Genomic DNA, 20,808 nt, shown 5'->3' with positions numbered 1-20,808 from the left:
TTAAAAGTCTTCTTTGATAAACAGCAGTTATTGTACAAGCTAAAGGAGTATTTAGATAAGCAACAATTATGTAGTAAGTTTCGTATTGGGATATGTTTATATAGCAAACAATCTTGGACTCAATATCCATTGTAAAACTGGCAACTCATTAATACCACATGATATTCCATTGTTTATTACAGAGATTTGGCGTTATCATTAAACAAAAGCCATCTTGCCAACTAAATAAGTCTGGTGAAGTGTAACCAGGCTGGAAAGTTACATAAGTCATTGTCCTTGGTAAATTGTAATATTTATAAGTTAAAATGCAGATGTTCATGTCACTCTAAATCTTGTGTGTTCTTATTTTGACTAGAGACACAAGCCTTAGACGTCGAAGTCGCCTACCAGAAGAATACGTTCCGGGAGTGTCTTTTTTGTTTGTTATTTTATCCAATTCCCCCTTCCCTTGAGACTTTGATCTCCTTTGGCTGTTAAACTTATTCCGTCATTTGGGATTAGATTCTTGAGGGCAGAAGAGAATAATCTTCAAGTCTTTCAAGTTGAACTACCTGGATATTCAGGTGAGTGGAGGTTTTAACAGAAGCGCAAGACTTTACAAAATATAAAAGTTCCACTTGAAAGACATGGAAGATGAGGACAATAAGATTGATGGTCAGGCAATGGCTCAGGCTCTTTGTGAAGATGTGGAAAGGAATAATTCAGTAACTGCAATGTTGCAACAAATGCAGTTAGTAATAGATATGTTAACCCCTCCCCTGCTGGTGACGGAACCACTCCGTCATCAGCCACGGTCGCGCTGTGCTGATGACGGAGCGGTTCCATCACGGCCCGCTCGGCACACCTGCACAGCGCCGATTCCGCGCCTGCGCTGAGCGTTCTATTGAGCGGGCGGGGCCGTGACGGAGCCTCTCCGTCATGAGCACAGCGCAACTGCGACTGGTGACGGAGCGGTTCGGTCACCAGCATGCGCCCGCCGCGCGGCCGCCCTGCCCCCTTAGCACTGTGGCGGAATAGCCGCCGCAGTGAAGGGGTCAAAACAAGAGAATCAGTTGTTACATCAGGAAGTGGTGCGTTATAAGCCTAGGAAATCTCTTTGGGATGAACCTTTTTCCTCAGCATTCACTAATACAACTGAAAAGGAGAATACATTTAAAGCTTCAAATGCTTTTACGATATCGGACTCAAGTGCTTCACCATTGCAAGTCACTGTAGCAGTTCCTAATGTAGTGCCACTTTCAGCTCCTGAACGCTTTTTTGGTGATAGCAGTAAATTGAGTGTGTTTATAAGCCAATGTCAACTACATTTTATTTGCAAACCTCAGTTGTTTCCAAAAGGTGCTTTCTTATCTCGGAGGTACTGCAGCAAACTGTTCTATTCCTATTATTGACAGAGATGATCCAATTTTACTTGATTGGTCTAGATTTAAGAGAACGATAACTAAGTTGTTTGCCGAACACACTTACGTACAGGCAAGTGATAATGAACTACTTAATCTAAAACAAGGAAACAAGGATTTGTTAATTTATGTTACTTCATTTAATAGGTTCTTAACCGAAAACCAATGGCCAGAAGTAAAACGCACCTCCCTATTTTATAGAGGTTTGCGGGATGACTTAAAGGACGCCTTAGCACATATTGTAGACTTACCTGATGAGTATTCAGAATTTGTAGACCTAGTTGTAAATTTAAACCATCGCTTAGGGGAACAGAAGGGTGACAAAACACAATATGAGCCTAGGTTTTCAGTCATCAAACACGAGAAAAATGAAATAGAGAATAAAATGCCAGCTCCAGAACCAATGCAAGTAGGGTCAGTTAAAGGGCCCATATCAAGTGAAGAGAAAAATAGGAGAAGAAAGTTAAACCTATGTTTATATTGTGCTCGTTCAGGAAACTTTTCCAGAAAGTGTCATATTAGGCCGAAAATACCTAAGAAGGTTAATGTGTTGACCAATTCCTCTAAGGAGCAGGAAAACAAATTCACTTGTCAGGAAAGGAGGTCGCTTGCACGAGTAAAGCAAAGAGTAGGATCTCCCATTATTCAGCAAATGTTGTTCCAAGAATTCCTAGACATTTTGTTATCCAAGTTATCTTAATAATCAGTATTCAGTTGCGGCAATCATTGCCAGTCTTCTTAGATTCGGGAGCCACAGGGAATTTTATGAATATAAAATTAGCCCAAGAATTACATGTCCCTACAGAGTATAAGACTCAACCAGAAGCAGTTTGTAATGTTGATGGCTCGGCGTTATCATCAGGTATGATAACAAAAAGAACAAGCCCCATAATCATGGTTTGCCAAAACGGACATACAGAGAGAATAAGTTTTGATTTAATTGATACCCCAAATTTTGGCCTAATCCAAGGAGTACCTTGGCTAATTACACACAATCCCAAAATAAACTAGATGTCCCGGACAGTAATTTTAGACTCTTCTTTTTATAGACCTTCTTGTTATCAAGAAGCCCCTAATGACTCCATGACAGGTGTGCATTGCGTAAGTGTTGTGAACCATTCTATTGACCTCCCACCTGAATACCAAGATTTTAAGGATGTTTTTGATCCTGTTGAAGCCTCTTCTTTACCGCCACACAGGTCATAGATTGTCGTATTGATCTAATACATGGAGCCCCTTTACCTAGTAGCAGGGTATATGCTCTTTCTGAGGAAGAAACTAAATATTTAAGGACTTATTTAGATGAGCTCTTGGCCTCTGGTTTTATAAGGCACTCAGCATCCCCTGTCTCCTCGCCACTTTTCTTTATTCCAAAATACGATGGTTCCCTGCGCGCTTGCATAGACTATCGCGGGTTAATCAAGGCGACCATTAAAAATAAATAGCCATTGCCCCTAATATCAGTTCTTCTTGATCAGTTGTGTCATTCCACCATATATACCAAGTTGGATTTAAGAGGGGCCTACCATTTGGTTAGAGTAAAAGAAAATGATGAATGGAAGACTGCTTTTAAAACCAAATTCGGCTTGTTTGAATATACGGTTATGCCCTTTGGTTTATGTAATGCCCCAGCGGCTTTACAATACTTTATTAATGTGGTCTTACACAAATACCTTGATGTTTGTGTAATCGTCTACATTGATAATATACTTATTTATTCTAAAAACAGAGAAGAACACACACATCATGTGAGAGCTGTGTTAGCCAAGTTGCAAGAAAATCTTTTATTTGCCAAATTGGAAAAATGTATTTTTAATACAGATACAGTAGATTTTCTTGGCTATTGCCTGTCCCCTACTGGAATTATGATGGATCCTAAAAAAGTTAGTGCAATAGAACAATGGCCAGAACCCAAATCTGTAAAGGACATTCAAAAAGTCTTGGGGTTTGCAAACTTTTATAGACAATGTATTCCCCATTTTGCTGAAACTATAGTACCTCTTACCAAATTATTACAAAAGGGACAAACCTTTTTATGGACAGAACACACAGCTCAGGATTTCACTTATTTAAAACAGAAATTCGTTACAGCTCCTATTTTGAAACATCCAGATCTAGATTTACCTTTTTTTGTGGATGCTGATGTTTCTCAAGTGGCTGTGGGAGGTGTTCTCTATCAGAGAGATCCTCAAGATGGTCAGTTACATCCTGTGTCCTTTTATTCTAAAAAACTGCTACCCGCAGAACAAAACTATACTGTGGAAGAGAGAGAATTGTTGGCCATAAATTTAGCATTCACAGAATGGAGGCACCATTTAATGGGAACAATATATCCAGTGACTATTTTTAGTGACCATAAGAATTTGCAGTTTTTTAGTTCTGTGAAAGCATTAACACCCCGTCAAATGCGGTGGTTGAGTTTCTTCAGCGCATTTGATTTTGTGATAACCTACAGACCAGGCACACAGCAATTGCAATCAGACATTCTATCCAGATATGGCTACACTCATGAGTCAAAAATGGATGGTCTTGGACCTCCTATAATACCTCCTCAATGGATATTGGCCCCAATCACACAGAACAACTTTATGGAGTTGGTCAGAAAAGATCATTTAAAATTAAATGCACAAGAGTGGTTAAAGAACATTCAAAATACTATTCAGGAAGGTTTATTTTATCATAATTCTCTTTTATATTTGCCCACAGCAGAGTTACAAGAAAAAATCCTGTCATGGAATCACAATTCACTTCTGGCAGGACATCCAGGTTACTTAAAGCTCTAGAGTCTTGTAAGCGACATTGGTGGTCTTAAATGAGAAATGATGTTAATGATTATGTTGATGCCTGTCCGATTTGTGCTAGGAATAAGTCTACACATAAAGCACCATCTGGTCTCCTACAACCTTTACCAACTCCTTCTACTTCCTTGCATACTCTTAGTTTAGATTTTATTACTAATTTGCCTAAAGCAAACAATTACACAACTCTACTAGTAGTTATTGACTACCTATCTAAAATGGCACATTTCATACCATTAGTAAAACTACCCTCAGCATCAGATTTTGCAGACATTTTTATCAAAGAAAGTGTACGGTTACATGGTTTACCAACAAAAATTGTGACAGACAGGGGACGTCAATTTACCTCTAAGTTCTGGACGAATCTCTGTAAAAATCTACATATGGAAATTGCTCTTTCCACCGCTTTCCACCCAGAAATTGACGGCCAAACAGAACGACTTAATCAGACTTTACTACAAACCTTAAGGTGTTTAATGGCAGAGTTTACTAGTGAGTGGGACAAAGCATTACCGATAGCTGAATTTGTTTATGATAATAACATACATTCTGCCATCCAATGTACACCTTTCCTTTTTTTAAAATGGTTTCCATACACAATCTTTACCCATAACAATAACTTCATCTTTAACACCAGAAGTTACCGAACAACTCAATCAGTCATTAGGTATTCAGGAAAAAGCCAAGAAACACGTAGGTAAATATAAATATGACATGAAAAAGCAGGCTGATAAACATAGAACGGTCGCTCCAAATTATCAGATTGGAGACAAAGTATGGCTTTCGACAAATAACCTACAAATAGTAGGTTCTAAAAAACTACAACCAAAATTTATCGGACCATTTTCCATCACACAAGTTTTAAACCCAGTAAATGTCCTAAAAGATGAACCCTCCGAGTATGCTGTACACCCTACTTTCCATGTATCTTTGATAAAGCCATATGAATTGATCCAGCGGGCCAAAGGAAATTCTGTCTCATATGCACAACTCTACACCACGATACTCACCATTATTCACAAATTCAACACTAGGCCCATAAATGACTGAGACAAGAATTGACCAACTGAATCATGTGACCTAATTAATCAAACTCTTACTTATGCTATTAATATTTATATACAACTGCAGTTTATCTTTGTCATTCTTATAAATGTACATTTAATTAAGTCAAAACCTAGGCAATGGATTAACTAATGGTAACTTGACTCGAAATAAATAAGACCAGCTTGTCATTTCATAATCTATTTTATTAACTATTTTGTCAAGTAAAGAGCATTTTCAGAATATTAATTCTTTTATTTGCATTTAATAAGCATCATTTTATTTAGTAAGGCACATTAGACTGTCAGTTCAAATCAAATCAGCACGAGAAGTATTTAAGCAAAATGAGTCTCATCCCCTAAACCCTAATTCCCTGTCTAAACTAAATGTAACCTAAAGGGAAAATGTAAAGTTCATAGTTGTCTTACGTGAGTCAGAAGTCCGACAGCATCTCACGAACACAGGAACGAGCCAACAAAGCTCCTCCCAAGGGGCCAAGTTTTATACCTTTTCTCTATCTAAAACTAGCTAAAAGAATACAATTAACAAACCATCTCGCAAAATGATTGGCTGCCAGGCGTCAGTCCATGAAGTCATCGCCTTCTCATTCAAAATCATATTTTTTAAAAGCGGCCTTGTCCATTGTCTACGTGTGACACTAGCTCTTCCGAGGATCTTCGCAACATTTTATTAAATAACAGTTTGTTGCTTCCTCAGCTCAAGCTTTTCCGCCGCTATGTCCTGCCCTTGGCAAAGAAAGTTATACAACGCTAGGCACATCCTGCACAGTTCAGTTCCACGTATTTGTTTTTCGAAGTTTATAAACAATAAGCTTTTATTCATTCTTAGCTGTGCATGGCCCATCACGACAGGACTTCGGGGACATCCATTTTAGAACAGGCCACAGGCCTCTTTACCGAGACTCTAGTATGCAAGGAAACACAAGACATCAATTAATTTGAGTAATGAAAATTATTCTGTTACCCACCCCCTTCACTAATGTTAACCCATTAGTTTATGTTACCTAGCTTTAAGCACAAGAAATGAACAAAACTCTGTCACATAAAAGACATGACATAGACAAAAGCACATTTAAAAATAAGCACATGCTATTATTTAATCAGCCGCAGTCAATGTTGACAAAACAAAAAGACAAAGTTAATATATTATTTGAACATACCAACAATTGCAACAAGAGCACATAATGTTAATCCCGCGTGTTTATGAAGGTGCACATTATTCTAGGTTGAATTAATACAAAAACATGCAAAACTCATTAATATTATTATTAATTATGGAAGTTCAAGTCAGCAAACGAAAACATAATACATTTTAAAGGTTCACTTCATCAACTCCCTCATCTGGTGATTTTTAAATCACCAAACAAAACCCAAAAATTTTACCAAAAATGTTAACTTTTGGAAACGTCACATTATGAACACTCTCTGTGTTAGTAAATCTAAACTCCTGTCTCAGCAGTTTGTCTGGAACTCTCATATTGAGCCCTACGAAATTCTTCCACTTCTATCTCCTTCTCCTGAGCTTTTCTGAGTTTGTAAATTCTTCTCTTTTCCCTAACATGCTTCTTTCTCTTGTGAATCATGCAACTGATTTTTAACAAAAGTGTCACTATAACAATGATTATTACAGGATAAAGTACTTTGCCAATGATTGAACTGCCGATTTCAGCAAACCATTTCCCAATTGCCTCAAATCTTTTGCTCAGACGTTCTGAAAAATTGTCACTTTCCATGGGTTCTATTTCTGAGTGAAATTCAGTAGGTCAAATAACTTTATTCGGTTATTTAAAATAACAACCATAAAAGCATATCACACTAAACATATGTTGACTCAAGCTTACATAAAGAAGTTAAAAACAGCTTAGAGCAAATAAATTACAATAAGTTACAGGCAGAATGTACTCTCAAAGTGTTAAAAGAAAATGCTAATTTTAAAAAACTGCATACAAATAAGGTACAATGACAACTTAACATCTGAAGATAATAAAGTGCTGGTCTAAATTGAGAGAAATTCAGTTTTTTAAGACAAGGTTTTAAATATAACCTCCGTGGTACAAAGTAAAAAGGACAGAAAAATAAAAAGTGTGCCAGATCTTGCGGAGACTTTTCGTCGCAGCCGCAAGCCGGCAACACTTGACCACGGTAGGATCCCTTAGGCACAGCCTGAAGTAAGTGAAATAAATCCAGCGGAACCTTGTCAACAGGAAACGATCGTAACTTGACATCGGCCTTGACAAATACGGTTCCATGAGCAAAGTTGTTTTTAATAGCACATGTTTTCGTACACTTCCTTTCTTTATTTCACCTACCTCCCTGACTAAATACCTGGAAGAGATGAAAGACTACTTCACAAGAATAACATCCAATTTCGTAATGGATTCTGGAGTTATAAAGAGTTCGGGCGCCCTAATTCATTTAAGCGGTTGCTTAAGTACTTTATCCAAGGAACCTTAAGCCTATTTTCTCATGTTAACACTTCCGTCAATATGAGCTGGGTAAGAGGTACATCATTATTTAACCAGCAGTTTAGCCAACATAGAAGAGGGTTTACTGCTATTTTATCACATAAAAATGGCATACCCAGCTCTTCGTGTACGGAAAAATTTGCTGTTCCCCTAGGGACCCTCAGTATCTGTTTAAGAAAATTATTTTCTACTATCTCCAGGGCTCCTAATGAGGCGTATCCCCATAACTCACTGCCATAACATGCAATAGCAACACTCTTAGCCTGGTAAAGTTGGAGCAATGCAGCCACTGGGCTGTTGCCCATTTTTCTTGCAAAATCGAATATTGCTGCATTTGCCCGAGTTACCTCTCCCTTTTTTTTCTGTACTGCGGGTACCCAGTTCAGTTGATGGTCGAACAGGACTCCGAGATAGGAGAATGTTTTTGTTACTGGGATTGTTACCCCATTAACATTTAGGCAGTTTGGCTTTTTGTTACCTTGGCCAACCTTCATTACGAAAGATTTGGAGTTATTTATACTCAGATCTCGAGATTTCATGAAAATAAAAAAGGAATTTAACAATGTTTGAAGACCAATAGCAGTCCTGGACAAGAGGACTGCGTCATCCGCATAAAGCAGAACCGGCAGTCCTTTTCGTCCAATGTAAGGGTAATCTGCTCCTGTGCTTAAAAGATGCTCTTCCAAATCATTTATGTATAAATTAAAAAGGAACGGGGCTAAAATGCACCCTTGCCAAACGCCCCAGTACACTCCAAAGTCTCTTGTCACTTTTAAGTCTTGTGTGTACCGGACGTTTGCTCTCGTATCAGAATGCATGTCTACTAACAAAATAATTAAGTTCTGCTCTACGCCCATTTTCACCATGGCATCCCAGAGCTTTCTACGGCTCATGCAGTCGAAAGCCGACGATAGATCCATGAACGCCATGTGAATTGTACCTTGACGAGCCATGGTGTACTTCCCCATAATTAGGTACAAATTCAGACACTGGGTAATCGTAGAGTGACCGGGCCTGAAACCATATTGAATTGGGGATATTATTTTATTTTCATCTGCCCATGCAACTAATCTGTTTAAAAATACTCCCCCCACTACTTTGACAACAGAGTTAATTAATGATATTGGTCTGTAGCAGAGGGGGCTATTGCGGTCTCCTTTCTTGAACACGGGTACGATGGTAGATACCCCCACGACTTTGGGCAACCAGAAACCGCGGCCGCATTGAGTACGGCGGTAAGGACTGGTGCCCATACCAATATGCAGGATTTAAAAATGTCCGGTGGGAGGCCATCCGGTCCTGGGGCCTTGTTACTCGTTGGCCCTTCAATTCCCTTTTCAACCTCATTTATTGAGAAGATCAAAGAATTCTCCTTAGGTTTAACCGAAATATATTCTGCCTGAAACTCATTACTTTTAAAAATGGAGCTAAAATGGTTGACCCACTCTTCCTCTGGGATATTTGTACCCACGGTAGAATTACTTGAATAATCAAACAGGGGTTTATTTATAGTTTCCCAAAACTTAGCACTATTTCTCAAAGTTTCGGGGTCTAAAAGGGACTCCCAAACACTTTTCTTTACCTCTCTCTTTCGGGTAACAAGGGACCTTTTGTACCTAGCACGCATGACCTTAATATGGACCGTGTCTCTAGGTTTAGTTTTCAATGCCATCTTAAGCTCACGGCTGGCCTTAGAGCAGGAGTTGTCAAACCATTTTGGATTACTACTAACATTCCCTTTAGCTGGCACCATTAACATCGACCCTACTGTTAAAGCAACACCCTCAAAGGCTGCCAGAATTTGTTGCGATGATGATACAGGTGATGTACATAATGAGAGTTCAGAGCTGCACAGGTTATTAATAGAAGTATACAGATTTTCACAGTTCACCATTGTCCATTTTACGCAACGCTTTCCATTTATACACTTTATGGACCCACGATCCAAACGTGGCTTTCGCTGTTCAAAGATTCCCCCACCCATTTTGATACATATAGGGTTGTGATCACTATAGGTGCTCATTTGGATGTAGAAGTCCAGAACAGTGTTGGCAAGGTCAGCAGACAATAGAATGTGATCTATGTATGATCCATTTGCATGGCCTTTGAACGTAGGAACGGGAAAAAGAGTTTGGTCCGCCACCGTAATCATTGCTGTAATTAGATTATTTTCATTCATTAGCGTGTTTAGTTGTATTCCACGCTGCGAGTGATCAAAGTGGAAGCCTTCCAGGCTGTTACATCCCAATTGGTAAATAACAGTCTCTCCAGGGTTTCCAGACGGATGTGTATTAAAATCACCTGCAATCAGCATTTGGCGCGGTAAATTCCCAACATTGTCTCTCGGAAAATCGCACAAAGGTAGTATGTTACAGTCACCAGTCTGATTCACTGCATTATAGAAGTTGATCAGAGTGAAAGTGGTTTTACCCCTCTTTAGCTCTAAAACCTGAATGTTTCTATTTCCAGTATGATACTCAGCTTTAAAGCATATAAGAGCCAAGTTAACATAGATTACCAGTCCCCCCTTTGCTCTACCGCTATTTGATGGTTCTGCTGGAATAAAGAAGCTTTGATACCCCTCAATATAAACATTTTTTTCCACCAGCCATGTTTCCTGGAGACATATCACCGCATATTGTTTTACTAAAGACAACCAAACAATATTACTAGATTTATCAAGAAGCCCTGCAATATTCCATGATATTAAACTTTCGTTACAGGATGATAATGAGCACAAAGTTTTGGTATCTGTGTCTGTGATTGCCTTTTCAATTGGGGTAACATGCGATAGTCCTGTGCATCTATCTACCTGTTCTTCCAAGGTATTATGTATTATGTCTGCTTGAGTAGAAACAGGGTTGTACGTGTTTAATAAATTAATAGGTCGATTTATCTGGACTGATGAAACTGTCATCTCGGAATTAGGTCCGTGCAGCACAATTATATTATCCTCATACCCTAGTCCTACATCTTGTTGTATGCAATTACTATAGTCAGGGGAAAAAAGTGTATCAGGTAGTCATTCAACCCCTTCCAGCCCTCCCTGTCCATAAAGGGCGTCAAACCTGTTGGAAATAGGGATGTTGTACTGGTTCTTTGATTGGGTTGGGTATTGATACTCGTGTTGGTGTAACTGATGTGGGCCTTCCTACCTTTCTAAGCTACACCCCCAATTGTTAACAGAAGCACCTGTGCCCCATCCATTTGTTGTTACATTCCGTACTGGCCTATTGAAGTTATGGGTTGCCTTGGGATAAGTCATGCTTCGCTGTTTCTTGCCAAAAAATTCTAAAGTGAGTGGGGCAATAGTGCCTCTCCTACGTTGAGGGGGGAGTATGTTAGATAGAATATTAGGTAGTACAGCTGAATTCGAGAAGTTTAAAACTATACAGTCACTGTTAAACTTTTTGGGGTTTTGCCCTATCCAAGGTACCCTTCTGGCTGACCTGACCTCTCCTGCTAGCTGTTGTTTCCCCCAGGGGGCCATCTGCATATTACCAGACAACCAATGCAGGGCCTTACTTGTCAGTGATGTGGGGGATTCTATTTGGCCAGTAGCCAGAGGGTGAACGTTTGCCAGTACCAACACTAAGGGTGAGGCTTCTTCTATAAATTGTAATGAATCTTTTTCTGTGAATAATGTGGTAGTTACAGATGGTTTTGAAGGCGGATCTTCTCTTGTCACTGAGTGGTTATGGTCTATTGCTGGTATATTTCCAGGAGGATTGGTCAGTGCTACATTTACACCTCCCTCTGTCCCACTCGTAGTAAGCTCTTTATTTGTGTTGGCTAAATTTGTGACTAGGGTTGATATGTTTGTCACCTCATCCGCTAACTTTTTCTGGGCCCCACCCAATTTCTTTACTTCAGCGGTGAGTTTATCTAATTTAGCCACCACCGGTTTAATGATGGCCTTGGGCTTGCAATCAATCATGTCCGCTATCCTATTAAGTAACTCATCATCCACAAATTGTTTGTCACTATCATCCCCTTGCCCCCCACTTTTGTCCCTAGTTTTCACTGGCGATACAGCCCTTTTTCTCCCTGGACGAGACCCTCCACGATTTGTCTGAGCTTTTCTACATTTTCTGACCGCCCGAGTAACAGGCACAGGAACAGGGGGATCTTCAGCTAATCTGTCCACCTGTGTGTCCACCTGAATAGGGGAATCCTGTACTGTAACGTCAACCTGTGACTCAGTGTCATATTCGTGATCTGATTCTTGGTCAGTCTCTAGAAGTACACAATGATTAAGGGTCTCACTATCACGTATCTCGGTGTCTGGGACTTCGTTTCCTACATCCTGAGATGGTATATCTACCCACGGGGAATTTGGTGGTGGGTTCAGGGGGTGAAGAATAGGGTATTGACTTAGTCCTAGTGTATTGATTTTAGATACAACGTGTACCATATAGTTATCCATAGTGTTTCCCGCGACGGCAGGAATCTTTTTTGGCATCCTAAATAGTGTTAATTATAGCACAGTTTCTATACCATACAATAGGATTAATCACTTTAAAAATAAATGGGGATAAAAAGTGAACCTCAATGTGATTATAACCAAGCACAGAGTGTCTTACTTTAGCAGGATAACTTGTTCTCGGCACGGTCAGTATGTCGTGCGCAGTCCAGTCACGGCCTGTCTCGGACTGTCTAAGACTGTCCGCCCTTTGTCCGGCGTCCCGCACACGTCCCGCTTAGCGTCGGGGGCGTGTCTTTATAGGAGGAGTAAGGGGCGGGAAGAGACACCAGGTGCGCTTCGTTGGTCCTGCGCGGAACCCTGGGTCTCGCAGTCCCGGCCCCTGTTCGGTCAGCCTCAGTCAATCCAGGCAAATAGTTTCCCCTTTCTTCAAGTTGGCTCACACACGGCGAGACAGGCAGGAACTGAGTCGCAAAAGTCACGGAATCAGCTGACAGCTGCGAGCGGCACCACAAAGACACAACACAAGACATCAATTAATTTGAGTAATGAAAATTATTCTGTTACCCACCCCCTTCACAAATGTTAACCCATTAGTTTATGTTACCTAGCTTTAAGCACAAGAAATGAACAAAACTCTGTCACATAAAAGACATGACATAGACAAAAGCACATTTAAAAATAAGCACATGCTATTATTTAATCAGCCGCAGTCAATGTTGACAAAACGAAAAGACAAAGTTAATATATTATTTGAACATATCAACAATTGCAACAAGAGCACATAATGTTAATCCCGCGTGTTTATGAAGGTGCACATTATTCTAGGTTGAATTAATACAAAAACATGCAAAACTCATTAATATTATTATTAATTATGGAAGTTCAAGTCAGCAAACGAAAACTTAATACATTTGAAAGGTTCACTTCATCAACTCCCTCATCTGGTGATTTTTAAATCACCAAACAAAACCCAAAAATGTTACCAAAAATTTTAACTTTTGGAAATGCCACATTATGAACACTCTCTGTGTTAGTAAATCTAAACTCCTGTCTCAGCAGTTTGTCTAGAACTCTCATATTGAGCCCTACGAAATTCTTCCATTTCTATCTCCTTCTCCTGAGCTTTTCTGAGTTTGTAAATTCTTCTCTTTTCCCTAACATGCTTCTTTCTCTTGTGAATCATGCAACTGATTTTTAACAAAAGTGTCACTATAACAATGATTATTACAGGATAAAGTACTTTGCCAATGATTGAACTGCCGATTTCAGCAAACCATTTCCCAATTGCCTCAAATCTTTTGCCCAGACGTTCTGAAAAATTGTCACTTTCCATGGGTTCTATTAGTGAAATTCAGTAATATTCTTTATAAGCATCTCTATATTCTGGCTTTTGTCTGGGATATAAGTACAGCAATGCTGAACATGCAAAATCCCACAGACTCCTCCCTCTTTTGCTAGCAGAATGTCTAAAGCAAGACGGTTCTGCATAACCATACTTCTGGTGGCAATAAGTTCAGTATTAACTAATTGGAAACCACTTGCAGTATCAGTGGACAATCTGTCAACAATTGTAGAAACCTTTCTAATTTTAATTGCATTCAGGGTTATTCCCACCATAGGAATTATTGCACCAAATATATCTCCCATGATCTTAGAGAAGCTTTCTCTCTTGTACCTGTTCAGGTGTTTGCCAATTTCAAATGAACCTTCTCCATTTCTGTCCACATGAAAAATTTAGGGAAAAACTAGACCAAGGTAGCACGTCCCATACCAATGGTCTGGGAGACTAAAGTATGCCTTGCTCCCACAAACAAAATAAATTCCAGGGAAAATTGGATCTTTACCACCTTTAAATCCACATCCCCCTACAATACGATAAGTGTCCTCGCATTGGCTAGCACCGACAAAATAACTGTCGTAAAGCGTGTTGTCTCTTCTAATACAGAATTTCCCACTAACAGGATCATCTATGTGAATAGCAGCATATCTATTTTCACCATTGAGCTTCTCATCCTCAAGCTGCCAAAACTTAGATTTAGTCTGTTTCAACATCTCATTTCTTTTGTAAATCACCCTTCTCTCCTCAACCAACTTGAGAAAAGATTTTTCTTCATCTCTCATTTTGCAGGTTAAATTATTTTTGTAAGCACATTCGTAGGTGAGTTCATTAGTTACCAAAAAGAATTCCCTCATCTGTTTAGCAGGTCTAACTTTGTTTAGGCTATGTACAATTTTCAGTTTTCAAAAATGTCATCAAAGTCTGAGTAATAGTACTCCAGACGACCTGTTTGATAGAACAAGCTAGCTATAACACTACATGTTATTCCATAAGTAAGGGGAAGCATGTTATATTTGACCCCTTCTGAAACTGAAGTAGGAAGCTTTACACAAATGTAACAGTCCTTTACATCCATGACCCTTACATATTCTGACAGAAGTCTTGAAAAAGAATGAGTAGAAAAATCACCAACAGATCTATCTTGGTGGATCTCTGGCTTGTGCTCAATAACCCTGTTAGTTTTGCCTGCAACATCATGAACAGCTTGTTTAGATTCAGCTTTGCTTGTCATATTTACTTTATATTCTTCCTTGTCTATGCCAAGAGGAAAAATAACTGCCAAAATTAACCAAACTAAAATAATTAGAATCACACAAATAGAAGACATTTTGCAGCATCTTCTAAGAATAGCACACCTCGAATTGTCAGTATTAGGCATTTTTTTTTTTAACTCAAACAAAAATTTTAAAATAGTAGTACAATATACACCTCCCCTTTTAATTTTTTTTTTATTTTAGTAACCCTCTAACAGCTTTTCTTCGACCTTGTGTCTTACATAAAAGTGTTTTTCCAGCTAACACAATGTCTTCAACCTTGTGTCACCTAACACAATTTCTTCCGCCTTATGCCAAAAATAAACGTCAACTTAAAGAAAATTATTTCTAATCATTGTCACTGTTTTCTTCCAAATCTTCCTGACTGCTACTACTGATCTCCACTACTGGTGGGATGATGATGTAGGTCCACTCAGGAGACTTGTACTATTGATTTGGCCTCAATGGTCTTTTGCCCCTTCTGCTAATTACTTCACTTTTCTTTCCTGCTTGATCTTTTTTATTTGAGTCACCCTTTTGGCTTGATGTCTCATTGATCTGCTCCTTTGATTTGTTCACCAATTTGAACTTTAGATTTTCTTTCGGCCAGTTGTCTCCTTTTCTCAAGAGTTTCTTCTTGGGTTCTGTCTCGTTACATTCAGCTTTCCAAGCCCTTTTTCTGAATTGTCTTATTTCAGACTCTTCATCACTTTCGTCCGAGTCAGTTTCAGAGATTTCAATTCTATATCTGGGAACTTCTTTACTCAGCAGCTTCACTCCGTTAGGAACAACATCCCTGTAGCTGGTACTTGGTAATTCGTCCTCCTCCTCTTCTGGAATTACTTCTAACTTCCCAGTTTCAGAATTTTCATTCCTGCTTTCAGAGCTTTCAATCTGCTTTTCAATACTCTCCTGATATTGAATCTCTTCTGACACAGTTTCTTTTTCAGTTTCTTTTTCTAGAACATTTTCATCAGTTTCTGAATCTAGAATCACAATCTCTAGATCTTTTTCATTCGATGCCTGATCCGCATCAGAATCTTCCAGATGTCGACTTTCTTGTCGATCTTCAGAATCTTGATTTTCAGGTTCTTCTTCAGAGTCTGAATCAGTTGTTGTATCGTCACTATCCTCATCAGGATTATCAGGAGGTGGTACACGAATAGTATGACTTGCATGCACCCACCTTTTCAGACCTTTGCATTTAACGGCATTTGTTGTGATTAGTATCACCTGTCTTGCTTTTTGCCACCTGGGTACTAAACAGTTTCTTCTCCGATGAACTTTTGTTCTGACCCAGTCTCCTGGCAACAGATCATGAGCCTGCTCCTTTTCTTTAGAAATCACATCTGTTCCTACCTGATGGAATACAGAAGTCACCACGTCAGACAATTGTTTGCAATACTATATAATTGCACTTTCACTTATGGTCAATAATTTTCCAACTGGTATAAAAGCCTGTCTCATTTCTCTTCCCATGAGAATATCGTGAGGGCTAAGACCTGTCTTTTTATCAGGTGTGCTCCTCAAAGACATCAAAACAAGTGGAGGTGCATCTGTCCGCTTCATTCCTGTAGCTAGGCACATTTTTTTCCAATTCTATTTTTAATTGTGCCATTATTTGCTCAACAACGCCTGATGCTTCTGGTCTGTATGCACAGTGTAGCTTTTGCTTTATGCTGAAGGCCTCACAAATTAATATTAGCAATCTGTTTTCATAGTGTGTGCCGCGATCACTTTCAAGAGTTACTGGAAATCCGTACCTTTGTAAGATCTCCCTTAAGAGCAATTTTGCCACAGTAACGGAGTCATTGTGACGAGTTGGGAACGCTTCCACCCATCTTGAAAACAGACAGACAATAACAAGGACATATCTCAGCTTATTATGGGGCGGCATGTCAATGAAATCCATTTGCAACCTGGTAAAAGGACCACCCTCCCGACCAATGGTTCCCATGCTCACAACTGTTTTTCTGTTTCGATTGATTTGCTGGCAGATCAAACATCTCTGGCAAAGTGACTCCGCAATAATCCTAAATTTTGGATTATACCAAGTCTCCCTGAACATTCTAATCATTGAATATCTTGCTAAATGACCTGGACCATGGTACATCCGTGTCATATCAGCAATCATGCAGTTTGGCATAACAGGTCTGCCATCTTTATAAACCCAAATCTCATCTTCCTCCCTCTGTCTGCAACCTTCTTTTAGCCATGTGTTTTTCTCCTCATCATTTGCCTCATCTTGTAGATCTTTTACTCCCTGCCATGTTTCAACTACAGATATTAGCATGAGAGAGTTCATAACGTGATCATTGTCTTTTTCTCGATTAATTGAAAGATTGTTTTTCGCAAGGTAACGTGCAATTTCTTCTGCAAAGGAATTACCTTTAGTAATATAGTCCACACCCTTCTTGTGTGCTCCACATTTGACAACAGCTATTTTCTCAGGTAATTGAATGCCATCGATCAGTCTTTTGATCAATTTTGCATTTCTGATTGGTGTTCCCGCGGAAGTCAAATAACCTCTTTGAGACCAGAGCTGGCCATAGCCATGGACTACGCCAGTCCATGCTGACTATCAGTCACTATGGTTACCTTTTTCCCTTTTGCTCTTTCACATGCACAAATTAAGCCAATTAATTCTGCCACTTGTGCTGAACGAATTCCTTCAAGAGTTGAACCTTCAACTACTTCTGCAACTGTGCAAACTAAATATGCTGCTCTCAGAATGCCCTCATCTGTTCTCAGACAGGAGCCATCAACAAAGTAAACAATGTCTGATTCTGGTAAAGGCACATCCTTAATGTCTTCTCTAGGTTTAGTACAGTATTCCAAAACATCCAAACACTCATGAGCAACAGCAGCTTCATTTCTGATTTGAGTAACCACACCATCTGGCAAAAGTGTAGAGGGGTTAAGATTAACACACCTCGCAATTGATACATTATCTGATCCCAGAATAACCTTTTCATATTTGGTCAACCTGTTACTCGACAGATGCTGTGTTTTACTTCTGGTAAGAAGAGTTTCAACTTAATGAGGTACATACACTTTTACAGGAAACCCCATTATGATTCCGTCACTTTGCTCAAGGCTTACACTTGTTGCAGCCACTGCTTTTAAACAACCTGGCAATGCTTTCGCAACAGGATCAAGAACAGCTGAAAAGTAAGCTATTGCCTTTCTCATTTTTCCATGTCTCTGAATTAGAACTGATAATGCACAACCTTCCCTTTCACTGCAGTACAGCTCAAATTCTTTATCATAGTCTGGCATCCCCAATGCTGGAGCTTCACACAGACGTCTCTTTATTTTTTCAAAAGCTTCTAATTCTGTTTTTGTCAAAGTAATTGAGTCTTTTATGTCTGCTTTTGTCAGCCTTTGTAGTGGTTTCGCAATTACTGAAAATCCACTAATCCATTGGCGACAATAACCAGCCATTCCAAAAAACATTCTGATCTGTCTTTGTGTTGTTGGAGGTTGTATTGCTCGAATCATTTTTATTCTTTCAATTGTCACTTGTCTGATTCCTTTTGCAATTCTGTGGCCAAGGTATTTTACCACTTGTTTGCAAAACTGTAGTTTCGCAGGTGACACTTTATGTCCCTCATCTGCAAAACGATTCAAAAGTGTAATGGTGTCTGTTACACAATTTTCTCGTGTTTTTGCAGCCACAAGGAGGTCATCAATATGCTGGAACAATGTTGTTTTTCCAGGCAACTCTAAATCTTCCAAGGATTTCTTTAACAACTGATTAAAGATAGATGGACTCTAAGTATACCCTTGAGGGATACGACACCATGCTAAAATGCGATCCTAGAATCTGAACGCAAAAATTTGTTGGCTTTCTGGATGCAGTGAAACTGTAAAGAAGGCATTACACAGGTCAATGACCCGTATACCATTCTGCATCATGCGGAATCTGATATAGAATTACCGCTGGGTTTGGTACAACTTGACAGCAAGGAACAATGATTTGGTTAACCGTTCTCAGGTCCTGAACTATTCTGTAAGTTCCATTTGGCTTTTTGTTTCCCATAATCGGTGAATTACATGGGCTGCTCTCAATTTCTTTTAAAACAACTTGCTTAATGAATTTTACAATTACAGGAATGACACCCTCAATAGTTTCAGATTTCATTTTGTACTGGGGAATGTTTGGAAAATCTATCCCTTGCTTTACAGTAATTTTTACTGGGTCCACATGTTTCATTAAACCCATTTCATCACCAGTTAAATCCCAAATTTTCGGATTAACTGCCTCTTTCAATTCTTCAGGCAAATTGTTTTTATCAAAAGCAAGACACATTTTGTTTTATTCTTCAACCATTGGCATTGTTAATTTATACAGACCATCTTCTTCTAAGGTCTGAAGCTCAATACCATCCGGTGAGCAATATATTTTACAGTTCATTTTACACAACAGATCCCGACCTAATAGGTTAACGGGACTGCTGTTACAGCCAACAAATCTGTGTTTGTCTTTGTTATTTCCAATTTCTATATTAACTGGTTCTGTCAAATCTGTTTTAATTTGTTGATTAGCTACAACTACAACCTGGATTGTTTCACCCGAGAGAGGAAGATTTTCAAATTCCACTGATCTAACAGTAGAACTGGTAGCACCAGTGTCCACAAGAAAAGTGACATCTACATCAATCACTTTACCATTTACAAATGGACATGACTGATCTACCTCAAGAGTGGCTCCAAGCACACACTCTTCCTCCTCTCTCAGGCACCGTCATGAGTAATCTTCTGAGTCACTGCTCTCATTTTCTTTTAGCCAAAATTGTTGAGAGACAATCAACACATTCACTCTTTGCGAAATGTTTACCTGCTCAGCTCTGCAGAATCCTGTCTCAGGACTGAATCTCTGTGCATTCATACAATTTGGTAGTGGTGGCTGTGGAATTTGGCTCTGCTGAATCAATTGGCTCTGCTGATTCACTAACTGTCGCTGTAGCTGTTGCTGTTGACTTATTTCATTTAACTGTCACTGTAGCTGTTGCTGCTGATTTATCTCATTCTGCATCTGTGGATTTAATGATGAATATTTAACATTTCTGGGCGGATTCTTACACTCTTGCTTCCAGTGTCCAATCTCACCGCAATTAAAACATGGGAGCTTTTGTTTAAGCTCTTCAATATTTACATAAAATTTTGGTTTGTTCACAAAGTTACCCTTAAATTTACCTTGATTCTGCTGAACATTTTTATTTTCTAAGGTTGCTATTTGCTGTTCTGCTACCTTCACTTGTGCCCACATTGCCTTTTCCTTAAGCTTTTTCTGTTTAGCATCTATCTCATCACTGCAGTATTTTGCTTTTCTCAGGATATCATCAACTGTAAGTGATTGCCAGCCGACAATTCCGTTTCTAATCATTTCACCAATTTCAGGTCTTAAACCATAAACAAATCTGTAAATGAAGTGGCTCATGACCGTTTCACTTAATTTTTCATAGCCGCTGTATTGTTTAAATACCAGCAGTAATCTTTCGTAAAAGGAATAAACTGATGCTTTTGGTTCTTGGTTTGTTCTGTCAATTTTAACCCAATCCACTTCTTTTGGAGGAATCTTGTTTTTTAGCCACACAATTACTTTGTCATAGAAATCCATGACATCGGCTGAAGGAGCACCTGTTATTTTATTTCGAGCTGTTTCTTCTCTGGGCCAACCTACAGAAATTGTACATTCTGTCCAAAGATCTGATGGGACAACAATGTCAAAGAAACCATCAAGATCAATCCACAGAACTTTTGAAACTTTTATAAATCTCTCTACCTGACGATATTATTCTACTACTTTTCTCTCAGCCAAGGAAAATCATTCGTAAAGAGCAAAATGTCCTGCCTTGTCCATGGAACATGAACATAACCTCCGCCAGCTATTTCCCTCATAGGAAATTCATTTATGACTTCTCCTCTTTCTCTTTTTTCTTCCTCTTCCTCTCTTTTCTTTGTCCATTTAACTCTCCATTTACTTAATTCACCCAATCTTTTTAGAAACACAATTAACTCTTTTACATGGGTTATTCTGCCTGTGGTATTCAGGTTTTT

This window comes from Lissotriton vulgaris, chromosome 4_1, assembly GCF_964263255.1.
Source record: "Lissotriton vulgaris chromosome 4_1, aLisVul1.2, whole genome shotgun sequence".
Taxonomy (NCBI): domain Eukaryota; kingdom Metazoa; phylum Chordata; class Amphibia; order Caudata; family Salamandridae; genus Lissotriton; species Lissotriton vulgaris.
The sequence above is the reverse complement of the archived record's forward strand: the minus strand, read 5'-3'. Positions refer to the sequence as shown.